At 44.9% G+C, this 20,801-nt stretch overlaps 1 protein-coding gene across 2 annotated transcripts in view; it reads right to left on the bottom strand.

The window, feature by feature from the left end:
- LOC137435137 (plastin-2) overlaps positions 1-20,046 on the bottom strand; it is a 70,275-nt gene extending 50,229 nt beyond the window's left edge. The window contains exon 1 of one of the 2 annotated variants that reach the window (XM_078784625.1): positions 19,877-20,046. The gene's annotated coding sequence lies outside the window, so the exon portion shown is untranslated. Of the gene's footprint in view, positions 1-19,165; positions 19,299-19,876 lie in introns of those variants that run through there. The other variant, XM_068128658.2, reaches the window with a different exon arrangement.
- Positions 20,047-20,801: the final 755 nt, after the last annotated feature.

The following is a 20,801-nucleotide window of genomic DNA, read 5'->3' as shown; positions in this document are numbered from 1 at the left end:
TACTAAGTCCACTACTATTTGTAGCTGTGATGGAGGTGCTGGCTCAGAACGTAAAGGAAGGTTTACCGTGGGAGTTGTTGTGTGCAGATGATCTGGTGTTGATTGCAGAAAGTATGGATGGACTGAAGGAGAAGATGAACAAGTGGAAGGAATGTATGGAGACAAAAGGTCTGAAGGTGAATATCGGAAAAACGAAGGTGATGGCAAGTGGTAAAGCATGTGGTGAGGTGGAAAGAACTGGGAAGTGGCCGTGTGCTGTGTGCAGGAAGGGTGTCGGAGTGAATTCCATTCAATGTACAATGTGCGCTGAGTGGGTTCATCAAAAATGTAGTGGTTTGGGAGGGTCATAAACCATTGTGGCAGCTACATTCAAGTGTAAGGTGTGCACAGAGGGAGCTGCAGATGGAGGAAATGTTGAGTTGGATCTTGATGATGGCATGAAGCTGGAAGGTGTGAAAACATTTTGTTATCTAGGAGACATGCTGAATGGAGAAGGTGGATCAGACTCGGCAACGGTTGCTCGAGTGAGATGTGCATGGAAGAAGTTTCGGGAACTGAGTGGCATACTGACGAGGAGGGGAGTGTCGTTGAAGCTTAAGGGAAAGGTGTATGCTGCATGTGTGAGAAGTGTTATGATTTATGTGAGCGAGACATGGGTAATGAACATAGAGCAGCAACGAAGGCTGGAAAGGGTGGAAATGCAAATGGTTCGGTGGATGTGCAGAGTATCGTTGAGAGAGAGGAAGACAAAGGATGAATTGTGAAAGATGATGGGAATAGAGCCTGTGATGGATGCTGTGAAGAGAAACAGTTTGAGATGGTTTGGTCATGTGTTGAGGAAGGATGAAAATGACTGGTTGAGAAGAGTGATGGAAATGAATGTAGAAGGAAGTAGAGGACGGGGAAGACCGAGAAAGACTTGGCTAAAGATGGTCGAAGAAGAAATGCGGGCAAGGGGGTTAACAAGGGGAGATGCAGAAAATAGAGCAAAATGGAGAAGATTGTCATGGGGACCGCAAGGCTAACCCCCGCTCTTGCAGGGAAAATGACTTTAAAATGCCTGTTGTTGTTGTTGTACAGTGGGACTTTGCTAATGGTAGCACCAAAATGGCTGCCACAACCAACTTGGGGCATCTTTGTGATGGCTCCACATCTGAAAACTCTTCATGAGGACATAGTTTAGAACTTTGCCAAGTATATTTTATGAAAAAGGAACAATTCCTCGATATTTTGCGTAAATCGGCTGGACTATCTATGCACCGTATCAGATTGTAAAGGTATCTCCATATCCAAGTGGGAGTTTTAATCTGGACAAAATGTATATTCCTACCCAAAATTGGCTGGCCAATAACACTCGTGCATTTTTGTGATATCCATTTATAACACCTTTCTAACTTCGCTCATTGCTGTGCTTCGTTTGTGGACTCTTTAAAAAAAAGAAATATAATCTTTTAAATGGATTTTGATGATAAGAAAAAAATTAAATATACACTGCTGTATTTTAATTGTTTTATCAAACTTCCTTTAATAAGTGAATATTAGTTGTCAAGTGACTCTACTGTATATAATAATTGTAAAGTGCACCTGTTTGGATTTATGGTCCAGTTTTAAAAGGGTTAATTGCAATGTATAAGGATGATCAGTAAATGCATGACATGACAACTAGCCAATGACTGACATTAACAACCCCCATTTTTAATTAAGATAGGCCTTTTACAGTGCTACTCTGTCACTAAATGATCATCATTATTTTTCCTGCGATGGACTGCAAAGCAATGCTTACTTTATTTCATGGATAAAAGCCCATTCCAGTAACCATGCAATGCAAATAAACCAAGGAGCATTCACCGATTGCAGACTGTCACCAGGATGTGTTTTTAGTGCTTTTCTATTAAAACAATTATGGCAGCCAAACCACGTCACCGATGACATCATTTTTTTTTTCTCCACCAATTTATCCCTAGATGACGCTCAAGAAATTTAATCTTGATCGGATGAGGTTTTGTACTTGTCGAATTATGACGTCATCGGTGCCTCCATTATGACATCATCATTAACATGTTATTCTCGATGGAAAAATGTCTAAATTTTTTCTATGCAGCGCTTTCGGGGATATAGAAATGTAAAGTTTGTTTTTTCCCAATATGGTGCCCATACCACGTGACCTATGACGTCATAGTTATTTTTAAAAATTATACAGGAGTTGCACCTGTGGTGAAAAATTCCTGTCAATCAGACCAACGGTTGCAGAGAAAATCATATTTGTTATGTGCGGACAAACAAACAAACAAGAAGACGTCATGCAGAGCACGATACTTGCAAAATCCGCTCCCCAACCCCAAGAAAAAAATATTCCATTGATGCAGCAAATTGTCCATTTCATCAAGATTAAAATTGACAATCTTGATCAAAGCTCGGGTCAGTAGGAAGAAAAGTGACGATTTTTCGGATGAAAAATGATGATTTTGTAAGGTTGACCTTGAGTTGACCTTTGACATTTTGACCTCAAAAATAGTTAGTTTCCCTATTTTGTGACAATGTGCAAATGCTGTTCAATTTTCAAATCAATCGGCTGAAAATTGAGGATTTTAAAAACTTGGCCTATGTTGACCTTTTGGCCTATGTTGACCTCAAAAATAGTTGGTGGTTGAATTCAGTGACCATATATGTAAATCCTCTTAGAATTTCAAGTCAATCAAATGAAAATTGGTGATTTTAGAAATTAGGCCTATGTTGACCTTTTGGCCTATGTTGACCTCAAATACTAGGTGTTTGAATTCAGTGACCAGATATGCAAGTCCTCTTCAAATTTCAAGTCAATCGGATGAAAATTGAGGATTTTAGAAATTTGGCAAAGTTGGTGACCTTTGGCCGATGTTGACCTTTTGACCCCAAAAACAACAGGCTTCTCAATTGGGACGACCTATACAGCCTGGTGAAGTTTCGTGACGATCGGTTTAGAATTGTGACCTGTAGGCAGGTGACAAACAAACAGACAAACAGACAGACAGAACCACAAACGCAACCGACCAATATACTTGAAAAATCTTCGATTTTGCAAGTAACAAACGGACAAACAGACAGACAGACCGACAAATGGACTCAAATGCGATACCCTCTCCTCTGGCGGGGGTAATTATCATTTCAAAATTACACCGATTTTCCCTTCCGATTAAATTTTTTTTCCTGACATTGAATCCTGATTAGGTAGCTCAATGACAAGAATACGAGCAACTAGGCTATCCTGCCTTGCCAATTTTAACCAACAGTTTAACCCTCGCTTTCTCTTCTCTCCATCCTTTCAAGTGCCCAAATTATTCCCACCTCCTTGTGAGGTCGGCCAAGGAACGATTGCGACTCAAGTCCTTCACACACCGGCTGGCCAGAGCTGACATTCGATTGCAGGTGATTTGAGCGGTTATATCTAACTTATTCAGGGTCCCGGTGACAATCAACTACTCTTCATGAAATACGTCGTGGGATCTTTAATGTCCACCAACATCCAGTGCTGGCAGACGGGTCCTCCAGCTTAACGTCCTCCGATGGACGGCACACATATTGATGCATTGCACGGCATGCGGAACCCCAGAGGGACAATTTACAACTGGGTCAAGATTTGCACCCTGGCTGGACAGGTAAAACACCTCTAAGCAATCTTACCAGTTCTACAACAAACCAACAGCAAAATAAAGCTCTAAATACAGGAATGCCAGTTGATAGATGAAACTAGAATGATCAATATGCATAACACAGCTTAGTGTCTGGTCCTGAATGTTTTCAAATGTCTCATTTCATTTACAAGGAAATTACCACGAGTCGGATAGAACTATAAAAATGTGGTCTTTTAGTATTACTAGGGCATGCCCGTACTATATATATATCTAAAATTATATCCCCCCCCCTCTATTTACATGGAATGGTTTGGTCCATTCGCAAAGCCAAAGGCAAAGCGAACGGCTTGCGAGTACGGTGACAACCCCCCCCCCTCTATTTACATCAAATGGTTTGGTCCATTCGCAACGACCACAGAACCCCCCCCTCTATTTACATGAAATGGTTTGGTCCATTCGCAACGCCAAAGCGAACGGCGAACGGCTAAATCGCCATAGCTCGGTAACTACTTGTCCGATTAATTTCAAACCTTGAAAAGGCACATCCTCGGGTCCCCAGCAATATACCTGGCAAGTTTCAAGTATATCGGACCAGTAGTTGTCGAGAAACAGCGGTCACAGACAAACATACATACATACATACATACATACAAACATACAAACATACACACAGAGATTAGTGGAATTATAGATAGATAGATGACCTATTCAGTTTGTGGCAACACATCACTTGATCTGCAACTTCACACGAGTGGGTTAAAAAAAAAAGACTGGCATAGTGAGGTGATTCAAAATCATAACCTGCGGCTCCAGTGGAAATAAGCTGGACAGAACTTAGGCCAACTATGCCTTGGCATCTTTAAATCTGCTGACCTATGATTTGCTTGGCTTCTGTGAGGCAGCCAGAGCAAGAAAATCTGGAGCACAAATGTGTAAATGTGAAAAGCTATAACAATTCATCACCATGCTCCCCCAACCCCTACCCCCACCACCCGACCTTCATTTCCAGGCAAGTCAAAACTCACCGCAAAACCTGCAGCTATAACGTGCCAATTTTGGTAATAATCAAGTACGAGCAGAAGCCCATGGTAAAAATACCACGATAGAAAAAAGGAAGTCTTATATTCTTGCACTGGTTGAAAGAGTTCAAAATTGGGAGGTTCATTAAGGAATGTCTTGTGGTGTGTGCGCCTGTCACTTAAAGAAAAATGAGGGTAACTAGTTTTAAAATGTTGATTTATTCAAGACATTTGATTGGGTAACCTTACCATGGATTATATGAAGATAGTTTTGGGCTTATAAACAAAGTACCGGCTGTCCACAAAGTTTTGTCCCAGTTAAAAAATTATATTACAACCAAACCAAAAGAGATACACTGATGTGGTTTTTGCATTTTGTCACATAATTCAGAAAGTTTCTTGTGTTCTTCAGGATACCTCAACATGTGCACCTTTAGTGGGAAAAAAATCTGGAGGAGCGAGGCGGACCAGCCTTACGACACCCACGCTGTTGCCGACACACCGCCAGAGGAAATGCGTTGTATGATTGAAAAAAATATAGTTTTGGCGTATATTTGGATTATTTTGAAGCACATTTACTTACTTTTTTTTTTTCTCTCCGAGGAGCGTTTCCGTGTTTCAGGGTGGGATACACGACATTGGCCTATTATATATATATATATATATATATATATATATATATATATATATATATATATATATATATATATATATATATATATATATATATACAGTATATATATATATATATATACAGACTTGGCATTTAATATGGAATTTTTTTTTTGTGGGGGTGAACTTACTTTTCAAGATGTCTTAGAACCAAAAGTTCATTGGAATTATGTTGAAATTATTCTAGATTTTGTTAATGTGACCTTTAAAAGAAACAAAAACCACATTTGACATTTCGAAACAAATAAATTGATCCTTGAAAGTGATGTAAACTGATATCGAACTCAATTCATGGACAGTACTGTGTTAAACTTCTGTACGTTTTCCAGAAGTATCTCTTTATTTTGCACATTAGCCAAATTTTTTTTTAACAAAAACAAAAGTTAAATTATGACTGGGATTACCGACAGTAAAATTACAGTTCAGTACTTCGTGTAACCCCCACGAGCATTCAGGAGAGCACGTACACGTTGAGGCATGCTGTTCACAAGATTTGCCAAGGTTTGGACAGGAATCGCTTGCCATGCAGTGACAATAGCCTGCTGCAATTCATGCACAGAGGTCGGCTGCTGGTCCAAGTGGTCGATTTGACGCATTAATTCTGCCCACAAGTTCTCTATCGGATTCATATCCGGGGACATGGCAGGCCACTCCAAATGCTCTACACCACGGTCAGCAAGAAAGTGTTGGATCATGCGAGCACGATGAGGCCGTGCATTGTCATCTTGGAAGACAAAGTTTCCTGGAAAGGCTGCACGAGCAAATGGAAGCAATGTTTCTTCCAGAATGGCCCTGTACTTGAACTGGTTCAGGTTTCCATTCAGAACAACCAGGTCAGTTTTGCCCCCTGCATGAAAAGCAGCCCAAACGGTCACCCCACCACCTCCAGCTTGGACTCTTGGCACTATATAATCTTTGTTGTCGGCTTCATGCACTTGTCGGCGCACTCGGACGCGGCCATCTTTACGATAGACCAGAAATCTAGACTCGTCACTGAAGATCACGTGATTCCAGTGTCCTGGCTGCCATTGACGGTGCTCTCTGGCCCACTGCAATCGGCGCTGGCGGTGTTGTCTGGTCAGGTGTGGCTTTCTCAGGGTATGCCTGGCACGATAGCCTGCTTGAACCAGACGTTGGTTGACTAGCCTTCTGGATACAGGCACATTTGTCAGTTGCTGCCACTCAGCCCTAAGCCGATTAGCTGACTTGGTACGGCCATTGCGGACTAACTGGTGCAGCTGGCGATCATCCCTCCTTGTGGTTCTGCGGGGACGTCCTGGCCTCGGCATTGGAGTAGGGACACCCCTCTGAGCATTTCGTTTCAGGATCTTTGACACCTGACCTTGAGTGATGCCATACTGCCGAGCAATAGCAAACGCTCTTTCATGCCATAATTTCGTAAAGCCACCACTCCATGACAAACAGCATTGTCGAGTTGATGGACCATCTCCAGAGGAAGCGGCAATAACTTTTGGAGACGTGCAGCAGTTGTTTTCCACTAATACAGAATTGACGTGGAGGAATTCCAGCAGTGTGTCCACGAGGACATTAAAGTACATCTGGAGGAAAGGAAAGTACCAAAGTTGTATGAGGCAGCAACCATGGCAGATGGCAGCAACCAACCAAAATATCTATCTGTCTATATAAAACACAGTTTGTGTGTGTGTGTGTGTGTGTGTGTGTGTGTAATGTTACTGATAGACTCCTAAACGGAGAGGCTCACGTACTTGATATTTGGCACAGACATGGCCATTGAGCCTGGGAAGAACATGGCCGACCTAAACATTTATTTCATAATATTTTTTTACCATATTTTTACCTCACCGCATTTCAGCGAGGAATAATATCTGACCGGTGGCAGAGCAGCGCGCTGATTCGCTCAGAGCGATCACGTGATGTTCCTTGCCGCCATTAACTCAGTTACGCGTTCGCACGTATTTCAGAGCGAAAAGCGATTGCGTTTTTTCACATTTCAGCGAGGAACATTGCCATTCGCACCACATAGGTTTTTTTTTCTTTCATCTTTAGATCCATATTTTTTGCCATAACGTAGCGCATTATGGCTCTCTCGAGCTCGAGTTAGCCAATCACCTGGTAGCATGAGGCCACGTTGGCCACGCCCACGACAGGACGCAGAGTTGCAATCGATCGCTCAGAGCGATCACGTGATGTTCCTTGCCGCGCGATTGCGTTTTTACACATTTCAGCGAGGAACATTGCCATTCGCACCACATAGGTTTTTTTTTCTTTCATCTTTAGATCCATATTTTTTGCCATAACGTAGCGCATTATAGCTCTCTCGAGCTCGAGTTAGCCAATCACCTGGGCGCATGAGGCCACGTTGGCCACGCCCACGACACGACGCAGAGTTGCAATCGTGCGTTTGCGTCGTTTCTTACCATGTGTAAACGTGATATTTTGTCTGCGAGTATTTTGAATTTGGTATTTTGAATTTGTCTACGAGTGAGTGACTGGAAGACTGACTATGATAAAGGCAATGGCACCGAATAAAAGAAATTTGTCACGTTCAACCTCCCGAGCAAGGAAAATCGCTGATCGGAGACTCCATGAAGCCGATGAAGGTACTTTTCACTATCGACAAGCCAATCAAGAACGTGTCTCTAGATTCAGACAGCGAGAGACAAGATGAGACAGAGGCACGTCTAAACGCCAATCAACAATGTCTGGCGAGGGCCAGACAGCGAGAGACAGAAGATGAGACAGAGGCACATCTAAACGCCAATCAACACCGTCTGGCGAGGGCCAGACAGCGAGAGACAGAAGATGAGACAGAGGCACGTCTAAACGCCAATCAACAACGTCTGGCGAGGGCCAGACAGCGAGAGACAGAAGATGAGACAGAGGCACGTCTAAACGCCAATCAACAAAGTGTAGCGAGGGCCAGACAGCAGGAGACAGAAGAACAGCGCCAAAAACGACTCAACAACTGGCAACCATCAGGCAGACGGCAGCCGGCCATTGCATGGGAGAAGGCTGCATTCAGTTACAATCCGAACACTGACTACTCCTCAAACGTTGATATTGGCTCCATGTCGTTCACCTGTCAGTTTTGCCATGCCTTGAAATGGAAGGGAGAAACACCAGGAATGTGTTGCAGGGGAGGCAATGTCCTTTTGCCTTCTCTCCAATCTCCACCGGAACCTTTGAAAGAACTACTTCAATCAACTACGACTCAATCCAGACACTTCCTGAAGGAAATCCGTAATTACAACTCTTCGTTCCAAATGACTTCGTTTGGAGCAGATCGCGTCGTCACTGAGCAAGGATTCATGCCTACATTCAAGGTGCAAGGCCAGGTATACCACCTCATTGGCTCTATCCACCCTCAACCAGGTGAGCAACCGAAATTTTTACAAATCTATTTTATGCGTGACCACCGAGAAGAAGCTGCCCGACCCCCCTCCCCCCCCTCCCCCCTCCCACTCCCACTCCCCCCTCCCTCCCCTCTCCCCCCTCCCCCCTCCCCCTCCTGTCTGTTTGTTTGTTTGTGAACAAGATATCTCAAAAAGTTGTGGACAGATTCGGACGAAATTTGGCAGAGAGGTAGTTTATGTGACAAGGACGAAATTAGTAGATTTTGGGGAAGATCGGGATTCGGATCCGGCTCGTAGAATTTTTTAAGGGATTCTTCACCATTGGGAGATTGGACGAAAAGTGATTGATAACATGATATTTTAAAAAGTTGTGGACGAATTATGAATAAACTTGGTAGATGAGTTGGGTAGGTGGCAAGAACAAGGCAATTAGATTTTGGTTCGGGTCCGAACCAGATCCATGCTATCAGTGGGATACAAAACATAAACTGGTGAGCCTGGCGGAGGGTATACGCTCTACCGAGTGCCGTTCTAGTTAGCTTATAAAATGCTTGTTTTATCATTACTACGTCAAGTAAGCTTCTGGTGATGCTTGTTGAAGGCAGTGGGAACATTGCTGGGAAAGATTGCCCCAAAGTTAGAACTCGAGTTCACCAAGATGCAATATAAGGCTGCAGTAAATTCAGTCTTAATAAAACACCTTATATTACAACAAGGCCTCATGGAGGACCTTGCAAATGTAATGGCAGAGAAAGGAGTTGCACCTGCTTAGGTGCTAACCCTACCTAGCTTAAGCAAGCCATAAAATAAAACGACAACGAAAATATCAACATTTCCTATGTGGGGATTTCAACCTGGGTGCATGGCATCATGAAGCCCATGGCGACATAGGTATGCCGAGCAGGATGACGCTCGGCAATTTTATTGAGAATGATGATCTGAGATAAAATGAGAAACATTCATCGAGTCATCCATAATTACAGTGTCTCAGAATGAGAAGGAAACAAGGAAATCAACTTCTGCAAACACAATGATCGGAACGCTCTGGAATGCACGTACGTAAGTTTCAGGCATCTTCGGTGGTGGTTTATTTTTATGCTTTTATGAAAGCATTGTATTTTTATAGGTAGCATAAGATACCTATCCAAAATTGCCATGAGGGCATCAAGATTTAAGTACAATGGACTGGCTCTGCTACCGCTTCCCTTGACTAACCCTCCACAAGCCATCCCAGGTCACACGCATTCCTCAAGAATCCTTAACCTAGCTGCTCACCCTCCCAAAGTCAGGGCTCATTGACCACCTGGATTCATTCACCCTCCCATTTTCCCAATTGTGGAATAATCCCCCTGTGTCCTTCCCTCATCCTTCTTACCTCAGTATTTCAAAAGTGCTGCTCATCCATTAACTCTTCTGCACACACACATTATTTCTCATTCTGTTCCTATTCAGGCCATTGCTACTCGTTTTTCCTGTTCCTTATTTCCTCTGTATATAATCCTCACACTCTTTGGTAATCCGTGAACCTGCTGCCCTTTGTCGTTAAGTTCCTACATGAGCCTTGACCCATGTACAAAAACAAAATTGAAAAAACAATGTGTAGGCAAGGCCAGATGGAGCAGGCAGATTGCCCCCGTCCCCGAAGGTCATGAGTAAGCCATGAGTTGGCTTTTTACAAACAACTCAGTAGCAACATGGAAATTCTCCTGAAATTAGCTGAGTTTCCAAAATCCCAGAACTGAACTGGAACTGGAACTCACAATGAAAAAAAAAAAAGGCCAATTTTACAACCAGAGTAGTTTTCTACAATAACCGATTGGAGAAACCACATCGAGTTTTTAGATCACCTTTACTGGTAGAAACCATGACAAAAACGAAATGTAGATTGTATAAGTTATTTTGACTTTGAGGTGCCAGGGAGGTTGTGAAGCTTTGCAATTTACAGGCCTGGATGAACAATGGTGCCTGACGAGCACAGCCCGGGGACTCTTCATCTTGGGGAGGCCCTCAAACTTTACCTTTGTTTGCCTTTACTTCTATTCATCACGAATCAGATAATTGGCTGGAAGTACATTACAGCAAAGAATTACATGAAGTATAGAATTATATGAAAAAGGTACTAATATAAAATTATATTCTGCACAACTACCAATAACAACTATAACTCTACCTGCAAATCAGTCAATAACAATAGCTATAACGCTACGTGCACATCAGCCAATAACAATAGCTATAACGCTACGTGCACATCAGCCAATATCGATGCTATAACGCTACCTGAAAATCAGCCAATAACAATAGCTATAACACTACCTGAAAATCAGCCAATAGCGACAGCTATAATGCTACCTGAAAATCAGCCAATAATGATAGTTATAATGCTACCTGAAAATCAGCTAATAATGATAGTTATAATGCTACCTGAAAATCAGCCAATACTGATAGTTATAATGCTACCTGAAAATCAGCTAATAATGATAGTTATAATGCTACCTGCACATCAGCCAATAACAATAGCTATAACGCTACCTGCACATCAGCCAATAACAATAGCTATAACGCTACGTGCACATCAGCCAATAACGATGCTATAACGCTACCTGAAAATCAGCCAATAACAATAGCTATAACACTACCTGAAAATCAGCCAATAGCGACAGCTATAATGCTACCTGAAAATCAGCCAATAATGATAGTTATAATGCTACCTGAAAATCAGCTAATAATGATAGTTATAATGCTACCTGAAAATCAACCAATACTGATAGTTATAATGCTACCTGAAAATCAGCTAATAATGATAGTTATAATGCTACCTGAAAATCAGCCAATAATGATAGTTATAATGCTACCTGAAAATCAGCTAATAATGATAGTTATAATGCTACCTGAAAATCAGCCAATACTGATAGTTATAATGCTACCTGAAAATCAGCTAATAATGATAGTTATAATGCAAACAGTACATCAGCTAATAACGATAGCTATGACACTACCTGGAAATCTGCCAATAACGATAGCTATAATGCCAACTGAAAATCAGCCAATAACGATAGCTATAATGCTAACTGAAAATCAGCTAATAACGATAGCTATAATGCTAACTGAAAAATCTACCAATAACGAAAGCCATAACGCTACCTGAAAATCAGCCAATAACGATAGCTATAATGCTAACTGAAAATCAGCCCATAACGATAGCTATAATGCTACCTGAAAATCAGCCAATAACGATAGCTATAATGCTAACTGAAAATCAGCCCATAACGATAGCTATAATGCCAACTGAAAATCAGCCAATAACGATAGCTATAATGCTAACTGAAAATCAGCTAATAACGATAGCTATAATGCTAACTGAAAATCAGCTAATAACGATAGCTATAATGCTAACTGAAAAATCTACCAATAACGAAAGCCATAACGCTACCTGAAAATCAGCCAATAACGATAGCTATAATGCTAACTGAAAATCAGCCCATAACGATAGCTATAATGCTAACTGAAAATCAGCCAATAACGATAGCTATAACGCTACCTGAAAATCAGCCAATAACGATAGCTATAATGCTAACTGAAAATCAGCCAATAACGATAGCTATAATGCTAACTGAAAAATCTACAAATAACGAAAGCCATAACGCTACCTGAAAATCAGCTAATAACGATAGCTATAATGCTAACTGAAAATCAGCTAATAACGATAGCTATAATGCTAACTGAAAAATCTACCAATAACGAAAGCCATAACGCTACCTGAAAATCAGCCAATAACGATAGCTATAATGCTAACTGAAAATCAGCCAATAACGATAGCTATAATGCTAACTGAAAATCAGCCAATAACGATAGCTATAATGCTAACTGAAAATCAGCCAATAACGATAGCTATAATGCTAACTGTACATCAGCCAATAACGATAGCTATAATGCGAACTGAAAAATCTACCAATAACGATAGCTATAACACTACCTGAAAATCAGCCAATAACGATAGCTATAACACTACCTGGAAATCTGCCAATAACGATAGCTATAATGCTAACTGAAAATCAGCTAATAACGATAGCTATAATGCTAACTGAAAAATCTACCAATAACGAAAGCCATAACGCTACCTGAAAATCAGCCAATAACGATAGCTATAATGCTAACTGAAAATCAGCTAATAACGATAGCTATAATGCTAACTGAAAAATCTACCAATAACGAAAGCCATAACGCTACCTGAAAATCAGCCAATAACGATAGCTATAATGCTAACTGAAAATCAGCCAATAACGATAGCTATAATGCTAACTGAAAATCAGCCAATAACGATAGCTATAACACTACCTGGAAATCTGCCAATAACGATAGCTATAATGCTAACTGTACATCAGCCAATAACGATAGCTATAATGCGAACTGAAAAATCTACCAATAACGATAGCTATAACACTACCTGAAAATCAGCCAATAACTATAGCTATAACACTACCTGGAAATCTGCCAATAACGATAGCTATAATGCTAACTGAAAATCAGCTAATAACGATAGCTATAATGCTAACTGAAAAATCTACCAATAACGAAAGCCATAACGCTACCTGAAAATCAGCCAATAACGATAGCTATAATGCTAACTGAAAATCAGCTAATAACGATAGCTATAATGCTAACTGAAAAATCTACCAATAACGAAAGCCATAACGCTACCTGAAAATCAGCCAATAACGATAGCTATAATGCTAACTGAAAATCAGCCAATAACGATAGCTATAATGCTAACTGAAAAATCTACCAATAACGAAAGCCATAACGCTACCTGAAAATCAGCCAATAACGATAGCTATAATGCTAACTGAAAATCAGCCAATAACGATAGCTATAATGCTAACTGAAAATCAGCCAATAACGATAGCTATAATGCTAACTGAAAATCAGCCAATAACGATAGCTATAACACTACCTGGAAATCTGCCAATAACGATAGCTATAATGCTAACTGTACATCAGCCAATAACGATAGCTATAATGCAAACTGAAAAATCTACCAATAACGATAGCTATAACACTACCTGAAAATCAGCCAATAACGATAGCGATAACACTACCTGGAAATCTGCCAATAACGATAGCTATAATGCTAACTGTACATCAGCCAATAACGAAAGCTATAATGCAAACTGAAAATCAGCCAATAACGATAGCTATAATGCTAACTGTACATCAGCCAATAACGAAAGCTATAATGCAAACTGAAAATCAGCCAATAATGATAGCTATAATGTTAACTCAAAATCAGCCAATAATGATCGCTATAACACCACCTGGAAATCTGCCAATAACGATAGCTATAATGCAAACTGAAAATCAGCCAATAATGATAGTTATAATGCAAACTGAAAATCAGCCAATAATGATAGTTATAATGCTACCTGAAAAGTCAGCCAATAACGATAGCTATAACACCACCTGGAAATCAGCCAATAACGATAGCTATAATGCTACCTGAAAAATCAGCCAATAATGATAGTTATAATGCTACCTGTACATCAGCCAATAACGATAGCTATAATGCTGCCTGTACATCAGCCAATAACGATAGCTATAATGCCACCTGCAACTCAGCCAATATCGATAGCTATAACGCTCCCTGCACATCTGCAGGTGTTGTTGTCGGTCTGTACAAGGGGACGGGGAGTGGGTTGTGGGGTTGAAGGGCGTGGGTGGTGAGGTTTAGGGGAGTGGGTGGTGGGGTTGAGGAGGAGTGGGTGGTGGGGTTGAGGGGGAGTGGGTGGTGGGGTTAAGGGGGAGTGGGTGGTGGGGTTGAGGGGGTGTGGGTGGTGGGGTTGAGGAGGAGTGGGTGGTGGGGTTGAGGGGGAGTGGGTGGTGGGGTTGAGGGGGAGTGGGTGGTGGGGTTGAGGGGGAGTGGGTGGTGGGGTTGAGGGGGAGTGGGTGGTGGGGTTGAGGGGAATGGGTGGTGGGGTTGAGGGGGAGTGGGTGGTGGGGTTGAGGGGGATTGGGTGGTGAGATTGAGGGGGAGTGGGTGGTGGGGTTGAGGAGGAGTGGGTGGTGGGGTTGAGGGGGAGTGGGTGGTGGGGTTGAGGGGGAGTGGGTGGTGGGGTTGAGGGGGAGTGGGTGGTGGGGTTGAGGGGAATGGGTGGTGGGGTTGAGGGGGAGTGGGTGGTGGGGTTGAGGGGGATTGGGTGGTGGGATTGAGGGGGAGTGGGTGGTGGGGTTGAGGGGAGTGGGTGGTGGGATTGAGGGGGAGTGGGTGATGGGATTGAGGGGAGTGGGTGGTGGGGTTAAGGGGGAGTGGGTGGTGGGATTGAGGGGAAGTGGGTGGTGGGGTTGAGGGGGAGTGGGTGGTGGAGTTAAAGGGGAGTGGGTGGTGGGATTGAGGGGGAGTGGGTGGTGGGATTGAGGGGGAGTGGGTGGTGGGGTTGAGCGGGCGTGGGTGGTGGGGTTGAGGGGTGTGGGTGGTGGGGTTGAGGGGGAGTGGGTGGTGGAGTTAAAGGGGAGTGGGTGGTGGGATTGAGGGGGAGTGGGTGGTGGGATTGAGGGGGAGTGGGTGGTGGGATTGAGGGGGAGTGGGTGGTGGGATTGAGGGGAGTGGGTGGTGGGATTGAGGGGAGTGGGTGGTGGGGTTAAGGGGGAGTGGGTGGTGGAATTGAGGGGGAGTGGGTGGTGGGGTTGAGGGGGAGTGGGTGGTGGAGTTAAAGGGGAGTGGGTGGTGGGATTGAGGGGGAGTGGGTGGTGGGGTTGAGCGGGCGTGGGTGGTGGGGTTGAGCGGGCGTGGGTGGTGGGGTTGAGGGGCGTGGGTGGTGGGGTTGAGGAGTGTGGGTGGTGGGGTTGAGGGGGAGTGGGTGGTGGAGTTAAAGGGGAGTGGGTGGTGGGATTGAGGGGGAGTGGGTGGTGGGGTTGAGGGGAGTGGGTGGTGGGATTGAGGGGGAGTGGGTGGTGGGATTGAGGGGAGTGGGTGGTGGGATTGAAGGGAGTGGGTGGTGGGGTTGAGGAGGAGTGGGTGGTGGGGTTGAGGGGGAGTGGGTGGTGGGGTTGAGGGGGAGTGGGTGGTGGGGTTGAGGGGGAGTGGGTGGTGGGGTTGAGGGGGAGCGGGTGGTGGGGTTGAGGGGAATGGGTGGTGGGGTTGAGGGGGAGTGGGTGGTGGGGTTGAGCTGGATTGGGTGGTGGGATTGAGGGGGAGTGGGTGGTGGGGTTGAGGGGAGTGGGTGGTGGGATTGAGGGGGAGTGGGTGATGGGATTGAGGGGAGTGGGTGGTGGGGTTAAGGGGGAGTGGGTGGTGGGATTGAGGGGAAGTGGGTGGTGGGGTTGAGGGGGAGTGGGTGGTGGAGTTAAAGGGGAGTGGGTGGTGGGATTGAGGGGGAGTGGGTGGTGGGGTTGAGCGGGCGTGGGTGGTGGGGTTGAGGGGTGTGGGTGGTGGGGTTGAGGGGGAGTGGGTGGTGGAGTTAAAGGGGAGTGGGTGGTGGGATTGAGGGGGAGTGGGTGGTGGGATTGAGGGGGAGTGGGTGGTGGGATTGAGGGGGAGTGGGTGGTGGATTGAGGGGGAGTGGGTGGTGGGATTGAGGGGGAGTGGGTGGTGGGATTGAGGGGAGTGGGTGGTGGGATTGAGGAGAGTGGGTGGTGGGGTTAAGGGGGAGTGGGTGGTGGGATTGAGGGGGAGTGGGTGGTGGGGTTGAGGGGGAGTGGGTGGTGGAGTTAAAGGGGAGTGGGTGGTGGGATTGAGGGGGAGTGGGTGGTGGGGTTGAGGGGGCGTGGGTGGTGGGGTTGAGGGGGCGTGGGTGGTGGGGTTGAGGGGTGTGGGTGGTGGGGTTGAGGGGGAGTGGGTGGTGGAGTTAAAGGGGAGTGGGTGGTGGGATTGAGGGGGAGTGGGTGGTGGGGTTGAGGGGAGTGGGTGGTGGGATTGAGGGGGAGTGGGTGGTGGGATTGAGGGGAGTGGGTGGTGGGATTGAAGGGAGTGGGTGGTGGGGTTAAGGGGGAGTGGGTGGTGGGATTGAGGGGGAGTGGGTGGTGGGGTTGAGCAGGAGTGGGTGGTGGAGTTAAAGGGGAGTGGGTGGTGGGATTGAGGGGGAGTGGGTGGTGGGGTTGAGGGGCGTGGGTGGTGGGGTTGAGGGGCATGGGTGGTGGGGTTGAGGAGCGTGGGTGGTGGGGTTGAGGGGCGTGGGTGGTGGGGTTGAGGGGTTTGGGTGGTGGGGTTGAGGGGCATGCACATATCTGCAAATCAATAAATTTGTGTTTTATTTGACATTCGGATTGTTTTGGTCAATACCTGGGAGGGTACTGTATGTGACCAAGAGGGTGCAGATTCACTACCCAGGGTTCTGGAGCTGTCTTAATCCGGTCCTGGCAATTTACATCGTTTAATACAAAACTTTACATGTAACAAAGGAACAACAGTAAGCCAAAGCTAATAACAATGATTAATACAGAGTTCAAATGGCTACCAAAAACAGGAGGAAAAAGGACAAACAACTTTTTTATACATCATGGTAAATGTACACTAACTTCTTTGGTTGTATTAAATAATTATCATAAGAAACGCTTAGCAAGAAAAACGTGTTAAAGAAGAACTCAGATCTGTTAGTGAAGCGTGAATGCAGCAGACTTTGCAAAATGAAGGTAGTTTCACATTCTCACACGTGACACGAGACAGCTGTTATTTTCATAACTTCTTTGTTTCCCAGATCGATTCAGCAACTCAAAGCAAACTTCGGTGTAAACGCTCAACTTCTCAGTGTAATTTTAGACCTTTGTCATTCCGCTGGCTGAAGCGAAAGATGTTTAAAAAAAAACAAAAAAAAAAAAAAACGAAAAACCGAGAAAACAAAAAGTGGATGATTGGTGTGAAACAACAGGTGATAGAAAGGTGATTAAACAATGCGTCTTGTACACGTGTCCTGTTTCCTGCGTTCCATTAATTACGCAATGAAGGTAGAGGGTGCTGCAGCAGGGTCTACACGAGGCGAAGGGTGCTGCAGCAGGGTCTACACATTGGTGAAGGGTGCTGCGAGGTCTACACATTGTTGAGGCGTGCTGTGAGGTCTACACTAGGCGAAGGGTGCTGTGGGGTCTACACATTGGTGAGGGGTGCTGCGAGGTCGACACATTGGTGAGGGGTGCTGCGGGGTCTACATATTTGTGAGGGGTGCTGCGGGGTCTACACTAGGCGAAGGGTGCTGCGCGGTCTACACATTGGTGAGGGGTGCTGCGAGGTCTACACATTGGTGAGGGGTGCTGCGAGGTCTACACATTGGTGAGGGGTGCTGCGGGGTCTACACATTGGTGAGGGGTGCTGCGGGGTCTACATATTTGTGAGGGGTGCTGCGGGATCTTCACTAGGCGAAGGGTGCTGCGAGGTCTACACATTGGTGAGGGGTGCTGCGAGGTCTACACATTGGTGAGGGGTGCTGCGAGGTCTACACATTGGTGAGGGGTGCTGCGGGGTCTACACTAGGTGAGGGCTGCTGCGGGGTCTACACTAGGCGAAGGGTGCTGCAGGGTCTACACATTGGTGATGGGTGCTGCGAGGTCTACACTAGGCGAAGGATGCTGTGGGGTCTACACATTGGTGAGGAGTGCTGCGGGATCTACACATTGGTGAGGTGCTGCGGGATCTACACATTGGTGAGGGGTGCTGCGAGGTCTACACGAGGTGAAGGGGCTGCGAGGTCTACAATAGGCGAGGAGTGCTGCGAGGTCTACACTAGGCGAGGGGTGCTGTGAGGTCTACACTAGGTGAAGGGTGCTGCGGGGTCTACACTAGGCGAGGGGTGCTGTGGGATCTACACTAGGTGAGGGGTGCTGCGGGTCTACACATTGGTGAGGGGTGCTGCGGGGTCTACACTAGGCGAGGCGAGGGGTGCTGCGGGTCTACACATTGGTGAGGGGTGCTGCGGGGTCTACACTAGGCGAGGCGAGGGGTGCTGCGGGGTCTACACTAGGCGAGGCGAGGGGTGCTGCGAGGTTCCATCAGAGGAACTGATGCATACCTGCACAAGGCGAAGACTGCACGTGAATTCCCAATCCATCTCTCCTACCTAATTGCGCTCTGGTCTCCTGGTCTATTTCCCTGTCTGTCTGTTTGCTTCATCCTTTCCCGTTTCCTCTGGTACGTCCGTCTCACCTCTGTTTCTGCGTTCCCCACATTCCGACAGTCCCTTGGGCTCACGAGCAAGCGGCCGACAGACGGGACAGAGACGGACGCAGACATGGACAAGCAGACAGCAGCAAACAGAATGAGGAAAAATAATCGGTGATTATTTGACGATTTTCCTCCCATTGAAAATTCTCCGCACTAATTACTCTCCGCGCATTTGAACACAGAAGCCACGTGTCTATCGTGTGCGAGAGGGACACAGCGTTAGAACATGAAGTACACCCATTCAATTCAAATGCACGCGCACACTCGCTGCACTCAGACTACGAGGGAACACGAACACACGAGTGAACACAGAGTCGGAAGTACAAATCAAGAGAAGAAACGTTCGCGATTCGTGCGCAAAACGGGACGAGGACGTGGGCTTACCCAGGCTGATGGTTCGAGTTTGAACTGGAGTGACACACGCAGGTTACAACCACACCCAAGGCCTGATTCCCTGACTCGTCTCCGTCAAACTCCCTTCTCGGCTTTCTCACTCTGTATACCCACCACGAGCCACGAGGGGAAGTGCAGTCACATGCCTTCCCTCCCAGTCCCACCCTTCCTCTCGCTTCCTAATTCTCCTTCCCCATTTTCTCAAAATGATCAGCACCAGAGACACACATACATACATACATACATACACACACAGAAATATATATATATATATATATATATATATATATATATATATATATATATATATATATATATATATATATATATATATATATATATATATATATATATATTCCATCCAGGGGAATTTCAACCATTCCTTCCGTATATATATATATATATATATATACACACACACATACATATATATACACACACATATACTGTATATATATACACACACATACATACATACATACATACATACATACATACATACATACATACATACATACATACACACATACATACATATACACACACACACACTGCTCGTTCTTAATACAAGTTTCTCACAACAATTGTAATGTGTTGACTTGTCACGTCCATTCCTCATACGTTAACTTCCCTCGCACGTGAAGACTGTAAATGATCCAAATTCAACAACATCCTGCACAAAACTTTATTTTCTTCGCAAACCTTGAAATAGTTGTTCCTCTAAAAGAATTCCTTCAGTAACTTTGACCTATTTTCCGACTGTCTGAATCATCAGTCGGGATTGATCCTCCATTGAGTTTTGGAGTTTCTGCCAAGAAGCTCTCCAAACGTTGGGTCCACAACCTCCTTTTTTTTCATACAACAGCAAGCCCGTCAAGAGGAGAGAAAGAGGCGGTTCCTGTAGTTTGAACAAAGCCCCCACTAACTCCCACCACTAACCCCACCCCACCCCACCCCACCCACCCAACCCAGTACTCTGCTAGTTTGTTTTTTCTCTTTCTTGACGCATTCGTTCCTCATTCCTTCTTTATTATGCAACATTTACTCCCTTGGTGATCCAAGAACATTATAACGTCATCGAAAACAAGTACAAAAAGTTTTAATTAAAACAAAAGCCGCGTCGATGTTACACAATGCCTAGATGCAGCTGTGCCTATAACGTCGATGTTATAGGCACAGGACATTCCTATTGATTCGATTACTTGATGTTATTTTTGTGCAAAGTGAAAATATATCTCGGCAATTTCCCGTGTGTGGCGACGAATTTTTAATATATCTCGGCATTTTCCCGTCTGTTATTTCAGGCGGTGTATGACTGACCATGCCGCGATTTAAAAAAAATATATCTCGGCAATTTCCCGTGTGTGGCGACTGGCGACACGTGAACGAAGCTATGCTCCTCTCTCCACATTATTGTGACGACGTATAAATTCAATATTTCATCGTGACGATTGTCATCAAATGGACGAATTTTTAATATATCTCGGCATTTTCCCATCTGTTATTTCAGGCGGTGTATGACTGACCATGCCGCGATTTAAACAAAATATATATATCTCGGCAATTTCCCGTATGTGGCGACACGTGAACGAAGCTATGCTCCTCTCTCCACATTATTGTGACGACG

This window comes from Myxine glutinosa, chromosome 9 (assembly GCF_964187855.1).
Source record: "Myxine glutinosa chromosome 9, kmMyxGlut1.1, whole genome shotgun sequence".
Classification (NCBI taxonomy): Eukaryota; Metazoa; Chordata; class Myxini; order Myxiniformes; family Myxinidae; genus Myxine; species Myxine glutinosa.
Note: the sequence above shows the minus strand (reverse complement) of the source record. Positions and strands in the feature narration are given on the sequence as shown.